This window comes from Sinohyriopsis cumingii, chromosome 4, assembly GCF_028554795.1.
Source record: "Sinohyriopsis cumingii isolate HCF-2022 chromosome 4, ASM2855479v2, whole genome shotgun sequence".
Lineage (NCBI taxonomy): Eukaryota > Metazoa > Mollusca > Bivalvia > Unionida > Unionidae > Sinohyriopsis > Sinohyriopsis cumingii.
Genome location: NC_142964.1, coordinates 63354053 through 63370071, shown reverse-complemented (window position 1 = coordinate 63370071; position 16019 = coordinate 63354053).

Here is a 16019-nt window from a genome sequence, read left to right as displayed (position 1 = left end):
TGAATAAACATAAGTTGGCAGAACTGTATCAGGTTTTCATCTGATACTGCATCAGTGATGACTGGAATTAATAAAGGAGTTGCTATCTATATTTTGAAAAATGTCTCCATCAGTGTTCATATCAGGTTCTCCCTGTCATTTGATGCACCTTGCTACAGGAAAGGCTGCTGATAAATTAGAACTCCTGTAGTATCAAGTTGCCATTCTACCTGACAATGTACTTCATATGGACAGAGTTGATGTGCATTGGCACTTTATTTCCCAGTTGAAGACCCAATAACTGGAAGATATAAATTTCCTCTTCTTTCTCAGGTTTTGAAAGTAATATTGGTTCTTTACCATTCTAATGCTCTCTGTAAGAGATTGTTCGGTATTGTTAACGAAAATAAAACTGAATTCAGATCCAGGCTCTGTAACCCAGCAGTTGGTGCTATACTGGTGTGCAAAATATTCATGATCGCAGCTGGTACAAAGTGTTTTGAAATGCAATATGAAAGTCTGTTGCTTTTTAAAGCTCAATGTGCTGCGTATGAAAACTTGAAGCAGTAATTGATGTTAAAAGACCAGAGGGGTAAATAAATCATTTTGCACATACGCGCATTGAATTTTATTATGTTATATGTGGATTACTCTTTTTATGCTCAGATACTGTTTTTTTTTGCCACTTGGATTACACTTTTTCCACGCCAGGTATTGGCATGTATGGTGGACAGTCTCAGAAGAGATAACTCAGATAAGGCCTTATTCAGGGCAATAGGAACATCCAAGCCTGTCAAGACAAGGTCATTTTGTCCTCACGAAATGGTTCCAGTACCTGTCAGTTGCAGAGTCATCAGATATTCAGACCTTCAGAGACTGATAACATTAATGCCTACTAGATGGAACCTTTCATATGCCCTTTGAGCTTTACTGAAACCACCCTATGAACCTTGAGTGAATCTTCGCTCAAGAACTTTACCCTTAATACTGTCTTTCTGCTTTCCTTAGTGTCAGCCAGTGAAAAGAATGGGATTCATTCCTTGTCAGTGGTAAAGGTTTGTTTACAGTTCATGGGGACCATGATCATTTTTTTCTTTCTTTTCCTTTCCAACTCGAGTTTCTGGCAAAGAATCATCTGCCTTTATTAGCTCCAGTTCCTATCGAGTTGCCTTGTCTCAGACATATATGTGCTGGGGATTATCAAGATGGACTCCTTTGCCCATCTGTTGTCTTGTGGTTTTATTTGGCTACCCATAAAGTAGAAGGAAGCTCAGAATCATCTCTTTCTCCCACTCAAGATTTTTTGGGTATATTTCGGTCATCTCCATTCCATATTTATTGTCCTCACTATCTTTGAGATTATCAGGCCTTACAAAGAGGAACTTTCTTTCATGAGAGTTAAGCCCATGGCGTTAGGGCTATTCCTGAATCTTGGACCAACTTGAATCACTCCTCATTTGATGGCTTTATGAGAATGACCTTCAGGCACTCTCATGCTACCTTTTTATCATTTCTCCTTCACTCTTGGTGCATACAGGAGAAAGTAATTGTAGGGTCCTATTGTGACAAGAAGCTATTTACCAGCTCACAGTAGTCTACTCGCCTACAATCAGGGTAGGTACATTTATTTCTTGCACATAATTTGCTTAGGTCATCGGCCTTCTTCCTAGTCCTAAGGTGTTACTGTATTTAAAGTATATTTCTGCATTAAGGGGTGTTGTTAAAACTAGCTATGTAATGCTAGCTACTGTTGGAAAGATCTCATCCAGCTCTGGTGTTTTGTAGTTTGATCCAAGTCAAAACGTGTATTCTATACAATGGCTATGACTAAGGAGTCGGTCTGGTATCATGTCCTTTTCAATTTTGGACCACCAATTTCTCAGGGGGAGGGGAATATTAGCTTGAGCTGGGGAATTAGCATCCTGGAAAAGGATAGCAATGCAATATTAACAGGTAATTATTACATTGTTGAAATTTGTTCCCCTCCCCAAAACTACATTTTTATGATATTAAACGAGCTTACTAAGTTGTTCTGAAGCCTGAAAGTTTTTCCATATTGATGGTGGTTTCTGTTGTTGTGGGTTTTCCCCCCAAATAGCCAGTGTTATGGACTTCTTGTAAGTCATCCCACTAATGAAAGGATGGAGGAATGTTTATATTAGCAGATGGCATATATATGTGGTTAACTGAATTGACAAACAGGACCCTGGCTGGGTCAGAATTTTAGGGAAGTCTCTTCTCCTTCCAGTGGTGATGGGGAGAGGTTTAAACTTGCAGTGAAACTTGTAATCCTACAGTGCAAGAAGTTGTCCCATCGATTTATGTTGTTTGGGTTTAACATCTAACTTCAAAAATAAATGGCATTGTGTCAGATTTTCAGGAATATCTCGCACTCAAGGCAGACCATATCAACACTTTTACACAGATTAAAGTTTAATTAATTGATTCAGAATATATTTAGTCGGATGACTTTTTCCTGATGGAATGAAAATTCTGACACAAGTAAGTGGGAATGCTGGCTGAATCAGACCATGGCTGATTCAGCCAAAGTTACAGGCTTATTAGACCTAAATGCCAGTGGGTAGAGCGTCCGCCTCGGATGCGGGAGGTCGTGGGTTCGATCCCGGTCGAGTCATACCAAAGACTTACAAAAATGGTATTTACAGCTGCCTCGCTTGGTGCTCAGCATTAAGGTGACTGGTCGGCCTTGTGTCAGGATAATGTGACTGGGTGGGACATCATGCTACATGTCTACAACATGATGCCCCAGTGCTAAACATCACTATAAGCTGTCACACTGCAGACAAATTTATTAAAATATATTTCGTATTACAAGGTCCACATCATTATGAGAATATAGACATATGATACTGACGTGTGATATTGCATGAAACTAAATCATAAATTTTACAGGACCTGACTTTAAGGTTTTAGTGTAGAAATTTTATTTAGTACTATTAGTCTATGTATGTACGATACACGGTATAACGATACATTCTACATAAATCTTATAGTATAATACACGGTAAAACGATACATTCTACATAAATCTTATAATACACATTATATTGATACATGCTATATAGATCTTATAGTATAATACATGGTACAACGATACATTCTACATAAATCTTATAGTATAATACACAGTATAACGATACATTCTACGTAAATATTATAGTATAATACACAGTATAATGATACATTCTACCTGGATCTTATAGTACAATACACGGTTTAACAATACATTCTACATGAATCTTATAGTACAATACACGGTATAACGATACATTCTACATGAATCTTATAGTATAATACACAGTATAACGATACATTCTACATGAATCTTATAGTACAATACACAGTATAACGATACATTCTACATGAATCTTATAGTACAATACACAGCATAACGATACATTCTACATGAAACTTATAGTACAATACACAGTATAACGATACATTCTACATGAATCTTGTAGTACAATACACATTATAACGATACATTCTACATGAATGTTATAGTACAATACACGGAATAACGATACATTATACATGAATGTTATAGTACAATACACGGTATAATGATACATTCTACATGAATCTTAAAGTACAATACACATTATAACGATACATTCTACATGAATCTTTTAGTACAATACACGGTTAACGATACATTCTACATGAATTGTATAGCACAATACACGGTATAACAATACATTCTACATCGATCTAATAATGGCATCGGCATATCCAGACGTACCTGAGAAATGATGAGAAATATACTTTATACAACTGTTATAAATGTCACATTCAAATCCCGGATATTCACATGATCAAAATCAACCCATTATTTGGGCCGAATCAGCACTTAATCTGGAATCAGAACACAATTAATTTTACTACTTATACTCTTTATTTGTTTTTCAGTACTGAAATTTCCTTTGTGTCCAAATGATAATAAACCATACCTTATTCTAAAGTTCCTTCAAACATGAACTCGCAATGAAGTTCTTGTCTTAGGTTCACCAGTATTTCTTTGAGAGACTGGACTGCAAGGTGGTGCTCTACAGTTTCATGTTTTGCAGACTGTTAGAATTTTAAAGAAAAAGAATTTCCCCGGCTTTTCTCACTGGTTATACTAGCTATTTAAAAAAAGACCTTGTATATCTAAGGTATAATTCAAAGAATCTTTAATTCCCTTTAGTTTGGTGTATGATTGATGGGTGTGATATGGGTTATAGAGTATACTGCTTGGCCTTACTCCAGATGTGCACCTTTCAAAAAAGTGCTAGCTCCACTTGGTCATTTTCACTTCCTGAACTTCAGAGGTAAGCTGTATAAGAAAGAGCCAATAACTTTTTTAAAATACATTTTATATATTTGGTAATTCATTCATTGCACTTTAAGAAGCTGGTATTGTCTAGTCTGACAAAATTCATTTTCCCTATTTTAATAGCTGCTATGGATAGTGTTCTTTAGACTAATTCAGGATGTTTTTTTAGCACAAGGGAGCAGTCATTTCAGTTAGCAGTGTGCTTAGATCATGTACAGTTAGTTTCACTTTTCCTTATGAAATGTTGATTAATATCAAATAATATAAAATAATGATTAATACCTGAAGTCCTTTTTCTTGAACATTTCTCGACAGTGCTTTCGTGAAATGGAAAGCGCAGCCGTGAATGACCGGGTCATAAAACACGCTTTGTAGTCCTTTTAAGATCCTTGCCTCGAAGTCCGCAACAAAGGAGGTCACAACAGGTTCCGCTGGTAGATGTTGTAGAACAGCCCTGAATACCTATACAGTTTCAGATAATCGTTTTATTATTCACAGCCTTCATTTGATTAATCGTTGCACATATGAATTTGCTTCATTTAATTATTTTATGTTTTATTTGTTGTATATAATTTGTTTATTGCACTGATACCGAAATCATACTGTAATTAAAATATTTACTGTTTCTTATAGCACATACACCTATTATCTATACTGAACTTCTACTTGATGAAATATTAAATTGATTCATTCATCATTCAAAACAAACATACCTTTTTGTAATCTCTTTTGCTTTTGCCAGACATCAAGATGAAACACAGTGGAAACTGCTTCACGTCATCGTTCGACTTAAAGAAGGCTTTGATTGGCAGGAGCTGACAAAATGGATTCTTGACAATCTTGAAGGTTCCATCAATGAACCACGTCTTTGCCTACAGCAATTCCAAAGTTTTCTCAGTGGCGAAGATCAGGTGTCGTCTTTTGCTCACTCTAACATCGACCCTAAAGAATATTTCGGAAATCAGTGACGCAATGAAGATTTCATCCAGCTGAAAAATAAAATGTTAAATGTACATATTAAGTGATCATATATTTATTTATTTATATATGTATTTGTTCTTATTACAAAATAATAATAATAATTGAAACCCTTATTACGTCAAAAGATAGGTCATGAGGATCACTTGGTTGCATTGTCTGTCGTGTTCTGTTACATATCCTGACCATCATGGAGTATACTGGTCGCGAGTATTCTGGTTGCCGGGGCTCATCATACACCTGTAGAATATCATCTACCATTGCTGGCGCCGACCCGAACATGTCATTTAGTCAGTTTTGCCCGTAACGCCTGCCAGGCCGCCCACAAAAGATCGCCAGAGGCTTCTGTCCTGTGTTATCCCCTCAAGCTGACTCCAGGTGTGACTCATCTTAGTGATGTCTGCCTCGAGGTCGCGTCGCCAGGTGTTTCTTGGTCGGCATCTTCTCCGCTCGCTTTGGGTGTTCCACCTCAATGCTTGTCTGGTAATGTTGGTTGGCGGCTTACGTAGGGTGTGTCCTATCTAGCCCAACCTTCTCTTCTTGATCTCGACCTTTACCGGATGCTGGGAGGTTCTCTACCACAGGTTGGTGTTGCTGATTGTGTCTGGCTAGCTGATCTGGAGAATATTTCTTAGGCAGCTGTTGATGAAAGTCTGAACTCTCCTTACGGTCGACTTGGTGGTTCTCCAGGTCTCTGTTCCATACAGTAGGACTGATTTCACGTTGGAATTAAACAGTCTAATCTTGGTAGTCAAGGAAATTTTTTTGAGCTTCAGATGTTCTTGAGCTGTATCAAAGCTGCTCTCGGCTTTCCGATCCTTGCCTCGACGTCTGCGTCTGTGTCACCAAATGTTAAAGTCTTCAGCTAAAATAAATATTTAAGTTACTGAAATTAGTATTCTCGTATATATAAAAGGATGCATCAAGCTGTTATCATCGTTTAAAGTACCATATATTTATAATTAATTTTAAATAACACAATTATAGATATTGGCGAAGCACTAAATTATAATTTTACTATTATTATGTATATTAAATGTGACAACCATACCTTCGACTTCATTTTGACCGCTACGAGAGATCCAGGCATCAATGGATGCATACGAGAATGGTGGCTGCATGTAAAAAATTCTCCTCTTTGTTTCACAACCAAAAAAGCACGTGTTGGCTTTTCCGCGGACGGCGCATCGCCACTCCTTCACCCCACTCTTTAATTCCCTCTTAAATGTATAGCTGGACATTGGCTTCCTCTTTCGTCTTTCCGTACCCTGGTCAACAACCTCAAATGTGACCGGTACTTCTAGTTCACTGGCCGTATCCGTAACGACGAGTGACCTTCAATATATAAAAAAAAACGTCGTTTTATTAACTCCACATGAAAAATTGATAGTGATAAATAGTCTACTGAATAAAAAATTCATAATTGTAATACATATGGTTTTATAATTCCATACAGAGAGTATTTAAAATAGTTTGAATGAATTAAGTACGAACCGGTGAAGTAATGTGCTTATACGAATAAAATATTTAATATGAATTTACTTATACTTTATCTTCCACAAACAAGTTCCCTATGGGTACGTGTGATGTTGAATGTAACGTCACCATCAACTGTTGTCATCTCATGTCTGGAAGAAATAAGATATAATAGTCGAGGTTTACAATATAACATGCTTTTGATAACGTTACATTTTCCATTAAAAAGATATCATTCAAATTATACACAAAAGGCAGAAACTCGGTTCGCACAGGATACGCAATTGGCAAACATTTTAAGAATAATGAAGAAAGAGTGCCTCCTCGTATATCTATAAGAATGGCTGTTTGATAAATGCCTCTAATTGTCACGTCTGATTATCGCCGTCTGTTTCACACGTTAATCAGAATGCGCATAATTGGATTAATCACACACAATACTGAGAACATCCTGACTGTAAACAATAATAGTGGGATCATCTGACCATGAAGAAAACCCATGATTGACGCCTCTTTAATTAAAGTGCTTTTGATGTAGTTTGCCAATTTACTAATTTTAATATCATTTTAGAACACACAGTAGAAAGCTTAATTCAAATAACTTTGTGATATTTGGTTACGTGGAAGTAATTATCTTATATATGTGTTATGTATAAATTAAAGAATAAAAGATACAACACAATACTGCACACGTCAACAAAAAAAATAATATTTTTTTCGGAATAAAATACAACGAATCAGAAAGATTTGACCCCGTCCTAAAATACAGAAAATGTGTTTTTTTATATACATGAACAACAGTTGTAACTTCATATGCACAGCATAAAAAACCCACAAACCTCTTAAAATGCACCTTTTTGGACTGCAGGAACAGATGAAGACTTGACGATGTTTTAATTATTGTCGGCGTGTTGTTTTGTGAATTTATGTTGTTTTTGGTTTGTTTGTAATCTTGCCATTGTAATTGATTTTTTAATTTGTTATCTGATATTGTAAGGCGCTCAGCGCTTCTAAAGATAGGCGCTGTATCAAGTCCATATTTTATTATTATTATTATTATTATTATTAATATTATTATTATAGCACAAAAAAACAATTATATTTAGACCAATCAAGTGACATCTATAAATATCTAACCGGGAACTCTGTACCCATGTATTTAAGGATAAATACATCGAGAAATAAATATGATTTGCACAATAAATCAATATAAAGCCATGGGTATTTATGTGCATCACTGTCTGATATTGTTTAAAGTTGTCCATACTGGCATGATTTATGAAAGCTTCAAAATCCTTTTAATTCAAATCATAACTCTCTCTCTCTCGCTATATATATATATATATATATATATATATATATATATATATATATATATATATATATATATATATATATATAAAGAGAGAGAGAGAGAGAAAGAGAGAATTATAAATATACACCAGACAAAATGGAAAGTACTATCCCTGGATTCTTGAGAGAGAGAGAGAGAGAGTGTGTGTATGTGATTTGGATTTTTAACGTAGCTTTAGCAATTTTCAGTCATATCGCTATGATGTCTGCAGTGTGGCAGTTTATAGTGATGTCTAGCACTGAGGCCTCATGCCGCAGACATTATCCTGACACCAGGCCGACCAGTCCTAACACTAACCTCTTAATGCTGAGCGCCAAGCGAGGGAGCTGTTAGTACCATTTTTACAAGTTTTTATTAGGACTCGGCCGGGGATCGAACCCACTACCTCCCGCATCCGATGCGGACGCTCTAACCACTAGGCCACCGCGGAGAGAGAGAGAGAGAGAGAGAGAGAGAGAGAGAGAGAGAGAATTATAAACACACCAAAAAAAAAAATGGATAGTGTCATCCCTGGATTTTTGAGAATTATATATATATATATATATATATATATATATATATATATATATATATATATATATATATATAGTCTTTATTTGGGTTGAAAAATTCTAAATGCTATAATTAATATAGAGTTTGTTCTGATCTAAAAGCCCAATATCAACTTTTTATATTCTCTTAGTATGTCTGCAAAAACGGTAATAACTACTAAACTAAATAATGTGTGTGTTACATGGTTTGTCTTATAATAGTTCACATGGTCTAAATCAGCCCGTTATCTGGCCCGAATCAGCCCGTAATTTAGGCCAAATAAGTCCGTCATTTTGGCCGAATCCACTATGGTCCGAATCAGCCAACATTCCATACCAGCAGCTTCCGGTAGTTCGGTGCTTTGTCCCGGGATTTTTATGGGTTCTTCCTTCACCAAAAAATACTGCCCGCCATGTATAGCATATATCATTTGCTAAAAAATTTGTGTTAAACTCAGCAACAAAAACCTTACTTTCACATGTAGAAACATGCTTGGAAATAATATTGAAATTAGTCATAGTCTAAAGAAACTTTCACGAAAAGTTAAAACTTCAAAAATGGCTTGAAACTGTCCCCATGTACATGTACATAGTACATAGTACACTTGCCAAAATTTTCCTTTTTACCCTGTACACTTTCGCCATTTTAGGGACTGACCATTTTATGGTTAGCCATCATATTTTTTTTAAAATTATCTTGAGATAAAAAAGAAAATATCCTGTTTGGAAATACAATCCCAGACACACACACACCCACCCCCGAAAATGAAATCGTCGGTCTGTTACATATATTTTCAAAACACTGAAATTAGCTCAAATGTTAATCGTGTCAAACGTACGCACTTATCTGGAAATACCTTTATAAATCTACAAAGGAATTTGGACAAGGGTGAACAATGACAAAATAAAAATATGAGGCACCGTAGCTGATAAAAGCTAGTCCAGTCAGAAACTTGCAGTTGAAATTTCGATGTCGTATGTCGAGAAATCCAATATCACGTGATGGATCAAAATGCATGTCTTTAAAGTTCTATTTTCTAGATCGAGATTTTAGATTTGTTACGTTGAATTTATACAGTGGTGGCTTAAAGTTATATTTCCTGTGTCGACGTTTTACAGTGTATATTTTGAACTACATAACGGTGGTTGAAATTCCAGTATCATATGTCGAGAATCCCTAATTCATACGTTGTATGCAACTGTTTGTGATGAACATTCCATTTCATATCGCGAGCATTTAGATTTCATCTGTTGAATTTCACAGCAACGAGAAGCAGCCTCCTTGTTAAAAAATAACGCGGTCCGTTCACGAGAGCGACCTCTAGCGAAGAAATTCATACTAATTCTCGATCTGTAAATGGTAACTTTCAAACTGTAAATGCATGAAATGTAATGGCGCCTCATAATTGAATTCAAGAATGATGTATCTTAATACTCGATATTATTTTGACTTGTTACAGTGGACATTGTTTAATGTTACTTTTAACTTCAACATATCGTTATCACCATATAAAAATAACAATTCTGACAAGCATAATCTAATGTCCAATCACCGCTGTGTAATTCAACAGATACAATCTAAAAACTCAACATACGAAATGGAATTTCAGCACAAGCAATATGTATCAACATGTTAAATTGAAACTTCCGAAATATGAATTTAAAATTTCAATAACCGCAGTGTTAATTAGAAGATACAATCTAACAACTCGACATTTTCAACCAGCGCTGTGTAATTCAACAGATGAAATCTAAATACTCAACATATGAAATGGAACTTTCAACATAAACTCTTTGTACCAATAAGTAAATTAGGAATTCTCAACGTATGACATTGAAATTTCAACCACCGTATTCAATTCAAAATACACAACCCACAATCTAAAACACAGGCGTAGAAAATATAACATACAAACACAACTATTTAATTCAACATATACTATAAAAAAATCTCGACCTAGAAAATGGAGCTTTAAGAACAAGAATTTTGGACTTCTGGACATATGACATTAAAATTTCAGCTTCAACCTTCTGATTGGACCAGCTTTTGTCCGCTGCGGCGCGTCGTATAAAAACAAATAGTATTAATTTTAAAAAAAAAACTCGTTGAAATCCCTGAAGGGATTGGTCTTAGTGGTTATTTGTGCAATTACCAAAATATTTGCGATTTGGTTGACAGGAGATGGTGCTGAGTGAAAGTTGTATGCATTACTTTATACTAACTCATAATTTGCACAACTTCAACTACTTTTTCCTGTCGTCAACAAACCTGATTTTATTCCCGACATTTTCCCATTATCTCGGTAGCATTAGAACCCTGTTTTATTATACCTCGCAGATAGTTTGAAGCTTTACCTAGGTCCACACATTATCATAACAGTATTCAAGTCTGCAGGACAAGAGCGTTAGTAGGGAGAAGGTCACGATAGGGCGTATCATGTGCTACTGGCGTCACACGTGTTAAGTATGTAGTTTATACAGAGCCTTAAAAAAAAAGGATAATAAAAATTCACAAATTCGAAACTGGGTATATTATCCAGATGCTCTAACAGTACCTCTTGCTGTTCCAAAAACTAAAATATCTTCTTTCTTTTTAAAGTTGAATTATCATGTGTGTGTGTGTGTGTGTGTGTGTGTGTGTGTGTTTGAGAGAGAGAGAGAGAGAGAGAGAGAGCATGCTATATTATTACTATGATTGAGGCTGTTTTGCGAGGTTCTAAGCGATGTTCTGAGTGGTACTTTTGTAAATATAGATTATTCCTGTGGTACAAATTCATTGCCTGGCCATTCTGCTCGTAATCGACGATGTTTATAAACAATAGCACAGTTCGTCTTTGAACGCATCGAATATTCTCATAATGTGTTTATGTATTTCGCCTCCAGACCACATTCAGTACTTCTGATGAGCATCATTTCTGCTACTACCATCATCAGCCCAATCGCAGCCAAGAGCATGAAAACCACCTCTAAAATTATTCGACCTAAATTGTCATCGTCGTGGATGTGGTTGTCATATCTGTCCTCATTTTGTTACTAACGGCCGTCATTGGCGTAATTCTTTTTGTCGTCGTCGTCATCGTCATCGTTATCATTATTTAGCCACACCGCTTATGTTCATTAGCTACGTTAAAATTCCAAATCCAAATATGTTCATACCGCCAGTATCTGTCTGTAGGACGGTAGGATTGCAAGCTCATCTGTACAGCACTCACTCTTGCATGTTTAGTAATGTAAGTACACACACATATCTAGACCGCTCCGGTGGCCTAGTGGTTAGAGCGTCCGCATCGGAAGCGAAAGGTTCGATCCCCGGCCAAGTCATACCAAAGACTTAAAAAAATGGTACTAACAGCTGCCTCACTTGGCGCTCAGCATTAAAAGGTTAGTGTTAGGACTGGTCGGCCTGGTGTCAGGATAATGTGACTGGGTGGGATATCATGTTACATGTCTGCGGCATGATGCCTCAGTGCTAGACATCACTATAAACTGCCACACTGCAGACATCGTAGCAATATGACTGAAAAATTGTTAAAGCTACGTTAAAAATCGAAATCACACACACAAACACACATCTATCTGTCTGCCTGTATTTATGTAGGTGTGATTTTTTTTTAGTGGAATTACACCCTTGTCACCCCAAAAAGGTAGCTGTGAGCTACATTACAAGCTTCAGTGGCTAGATATTCTTACCCTTGGATCGATGGGGCTCAGAAAGTTCAATATGTTTCACTAAACGTGATTTCCTAAGGGCACTACATTACGTAGACAAAATCTAGGCCACTGTGACCTTTCCTAAAGCTCCAGCGGCTGTTTCAGATATGTTCATGTTGCACCTGTGTTATCGTTGAACTTTTAAAAAGAGAAGAACTTTAATTTTAATATTATACTGTTACATCCAAGTAAGATAAAGGATAAAGAAATTTCATAAACAAGGATAGAGAAATGTCTTATCTTCAATATATACTAAAAGTAACATATAAAAAGCAAAGAAATTTCATAGACAAGGATAGAGAAATGACTTATCTTCGATATATATTAAAAATAACATATGAAAAGCAAAGCAATTTCATAGACAAGGATAGAGAAATGTCTTATCTTCGATACATACTAAAAATAACATATAAAAAGCAAAGAAATTTCATAGACAAGAATAGAGAAATGTGTTATCTTCAATATCTACTAAAAATAACATATACAATGCAAAGAAATTTCATAGACAAGGATAGAGAAATGTCTTTTCTTCAATATATACTAAAAGTAACATATAAAAAGCAAAGAAATTTCATAGACAAGGATAGAGAAATGACTTATCTTCGATATATGCTAAAAATAACATATAAAAAGCAAAGAAATTTTATAGACAAGGATAGAGAAATGACTTATCTTCGATATCTACTAAAAATAACATAAAAAGCAAAACTTGGAACATGATCTGACAGGCCTCATTTCGCGAAGGATAATATACTTGCAGTAAAGCATTTCTTCTTGGCAGCAAGATTACATCTCATCAGAGGTGGCATACTGATCATATACAATGGCGCAGGCATTTTTGGAGTCAAACGCCAGTAACTAGAGAACCATTATCCCATGTTGTATGTTGCTAGTTGAGTCAGTTTAGTCCAGGGGTCTCAAACTCAAACCACCCTTGGGGCCGCATGAGAGCGTTTTCGATGACCCAAGGGCCGCATCACCTTTGTTATTTCTCATTACACCTTGTGACTCCAATCATTTTGCGGGCCACATGACACGGCTTGGCGGGCCGCGTGTTTGAGACCCCTGGTTTAGTTCATCAATTGGACGAATAAGCCAGTTAGTAAGTAGATTCATTACGTTGACAACAAAAGCTACTGATATTGCTGTTACTACTACTACTACTAGTAACACTTTCGCGCGCGCGCGCGCGTGTATGAAAGTAAACTGACAAACAGTGCAAAAGTGGTTAGAAATCAGACCCAGCGCTTTTGGAATCTATCGAATCCTTTTTCAAGGGTAAAATCCACAAAAGACGATAACACAAACGGGACGAGAACAAAACACGAAAACATGAGTACTATACAGAACCTGCATAATGTGTGCTGTGGATGTTCAGTGTGTGCATGCGTTCTGTCTATCCTAAAAGTGAACATAAATACTGATTTTGAGAATTTGTTTGAAAGGGGGGAGTCGGTTTTTAATCAGCCATAAACTATCATCTCCAATATGTTGAACTGTTTTCAATTCGATAGAGTGTTTCTTTTATAAATATTGTTTAAATTGAATATTGAGGGATTGTGTAAAGATAAATATAGGAATGTGCGAAGTAACTTTTAAGAAATTAGTAATATACTGGTCACTTATGCTCGTGAAGTTTGCATGACGCTCAGTATGTCTGGCTGAGTTAAATAAGAAAACATAACACCACTCTGCATGGAAGCAGTAAGTAGATGCGATGAGAATAATTGAGTGTAGTGAAAGTTGCATTTTAGAGATGGGTGTTATCTTGTACAAGTGTATTAAGATATTTGGTCAAGTGTCATCAGCTTGTAACACTCACTTTCTCGCTGCAGGAACGTAAAATTAATATTTCCATTAATGGAGTCGATAATTCGTTTATTGGAGTCGATATTTCATTTAATGGAGCATGGTTGCTGGCTCGGCTGTGCAAGCTTTAATTGAAGGCTTTCACTGACTTATTAAAATATACCAAACAGGCATTTAATATTTTGATCATCATCAATCATTGCGAACAGTTGCACATTTATCCATTCGCATAACTTTACGTTTTAAATATTTCCCTCGAGCCTAAACACCGTTTCTTATTCATTTCTTGGCTTCGTTACCATTTTTTTTTGTTATTAGAGATATTTTCCATTGGTGAATATTGGACAGGAAAAGGAATGTCCCAGTCACCACCCCACCCCCATCTTCGAATATAATAATCGTCAGTCAGCGCCTTAGTCCGATAAATTAGCCACCAAACCTGTATTGTTACTGTTTTCACAACCAGTATCAATACAGGTTTGGTGTAGGCTGTTTTATTAGAGAATCAGTGCCTCGGTCTTACTTAGCGCTGCGGTTTATGAATACTCCACAGTATCTGTAAAGTTATGGGTTAACTCCAACGGACGCTCGCAGAAAGTTTTCCGGGGTGGGCGTGCACACATGTAGTGGTCAGCTATTAAGGTTTACAAATGTAGGGCAAAACATGCTTAAAAGTGAAATTTATTGGCTTTCCTTCCATTGTCCCTGTGTGCGGGCGCCCATGTTCAATCTCTGTCTTTGATAATACAAAAATAAATTTTGTCCCCAAACTGGACTTGTGCATCTTGTTAATCATATCCTTTTTAAGTTACAAACAAAGGTTGAAGTCTTGCAGTTCACAAAGGCGAAAGAAAGAAAGACAGATAGACAGACTGAAAGAAAGAAAAGACTCTAAACTCCTCAAGCATGATCGGGTCACCTTAGAAAGATTGCAGTAAACTTTTTAGGTGGAACGGTGGAATTTGTTGACATATGCCATGTCAAACAGTTTCGGACTGGCCACCGGCAAAAGGGTGGAGAGGAAGAATAGACAAGTAGGTAGGGGTCTGTGCTATGTGGAGCCCAGGAGGCAAAGTCCTCGAAAGCTAGTGCATTTTCAGCATTTCAGAGCCATAATTTTAACCATCTAACCGTGAAGAAAGCTTACTCGAGGAAACTAGTCCGGTGTGGATTGGGGACGGGGGCGTCTGGAGGGTGCCCAAGCCCTGATATTGTCAGCGATTTCCCAGAAGACCCGTAACTGTGAAAATGAACGTAAAGCTCAGCGTATATATCTTGATCAATGGACTTCAATGATTAATCACCAAAACACGCGCAAGCATTAAAAAACCTCAAACAATGTTCGCATGAACCAGAGTATAATGCAGGCCCGGCCCTAGGGTAAAGCGAACGAGTCAATCGCCTTGGGCCATGCGCTTTCAGGAAATCAACTCCGCAGTGCAATTTCTTTGCTTGGGGCCCCGCTCATCGCTTGCTGCCTTGAGGCTCCACATGCTGCCTTGGGCCCCGCACATCCCAGGGCCGGGCCTGGTATAATGAGCGTAGTTTTGGTGAATAAACATTAAATTCATTAATCTAGATACAAAGTTAATTATTCATGATCTTATATTTGTTTATTTTAAATAATAGATGAAAATTTTCACTTTAAACTTGATCGTCAGATTAATCCCAGTGAAATTAAATAAAGTAATTTTACAGTAAATATTTAAAGATGATTAAAAGATCTGATTAATTTGTATGCAAAGGCACACACACACACACACACAGATATATATATATATATATATATATATATATATATATATATATATATATATATATATATATATATATATATATATATATA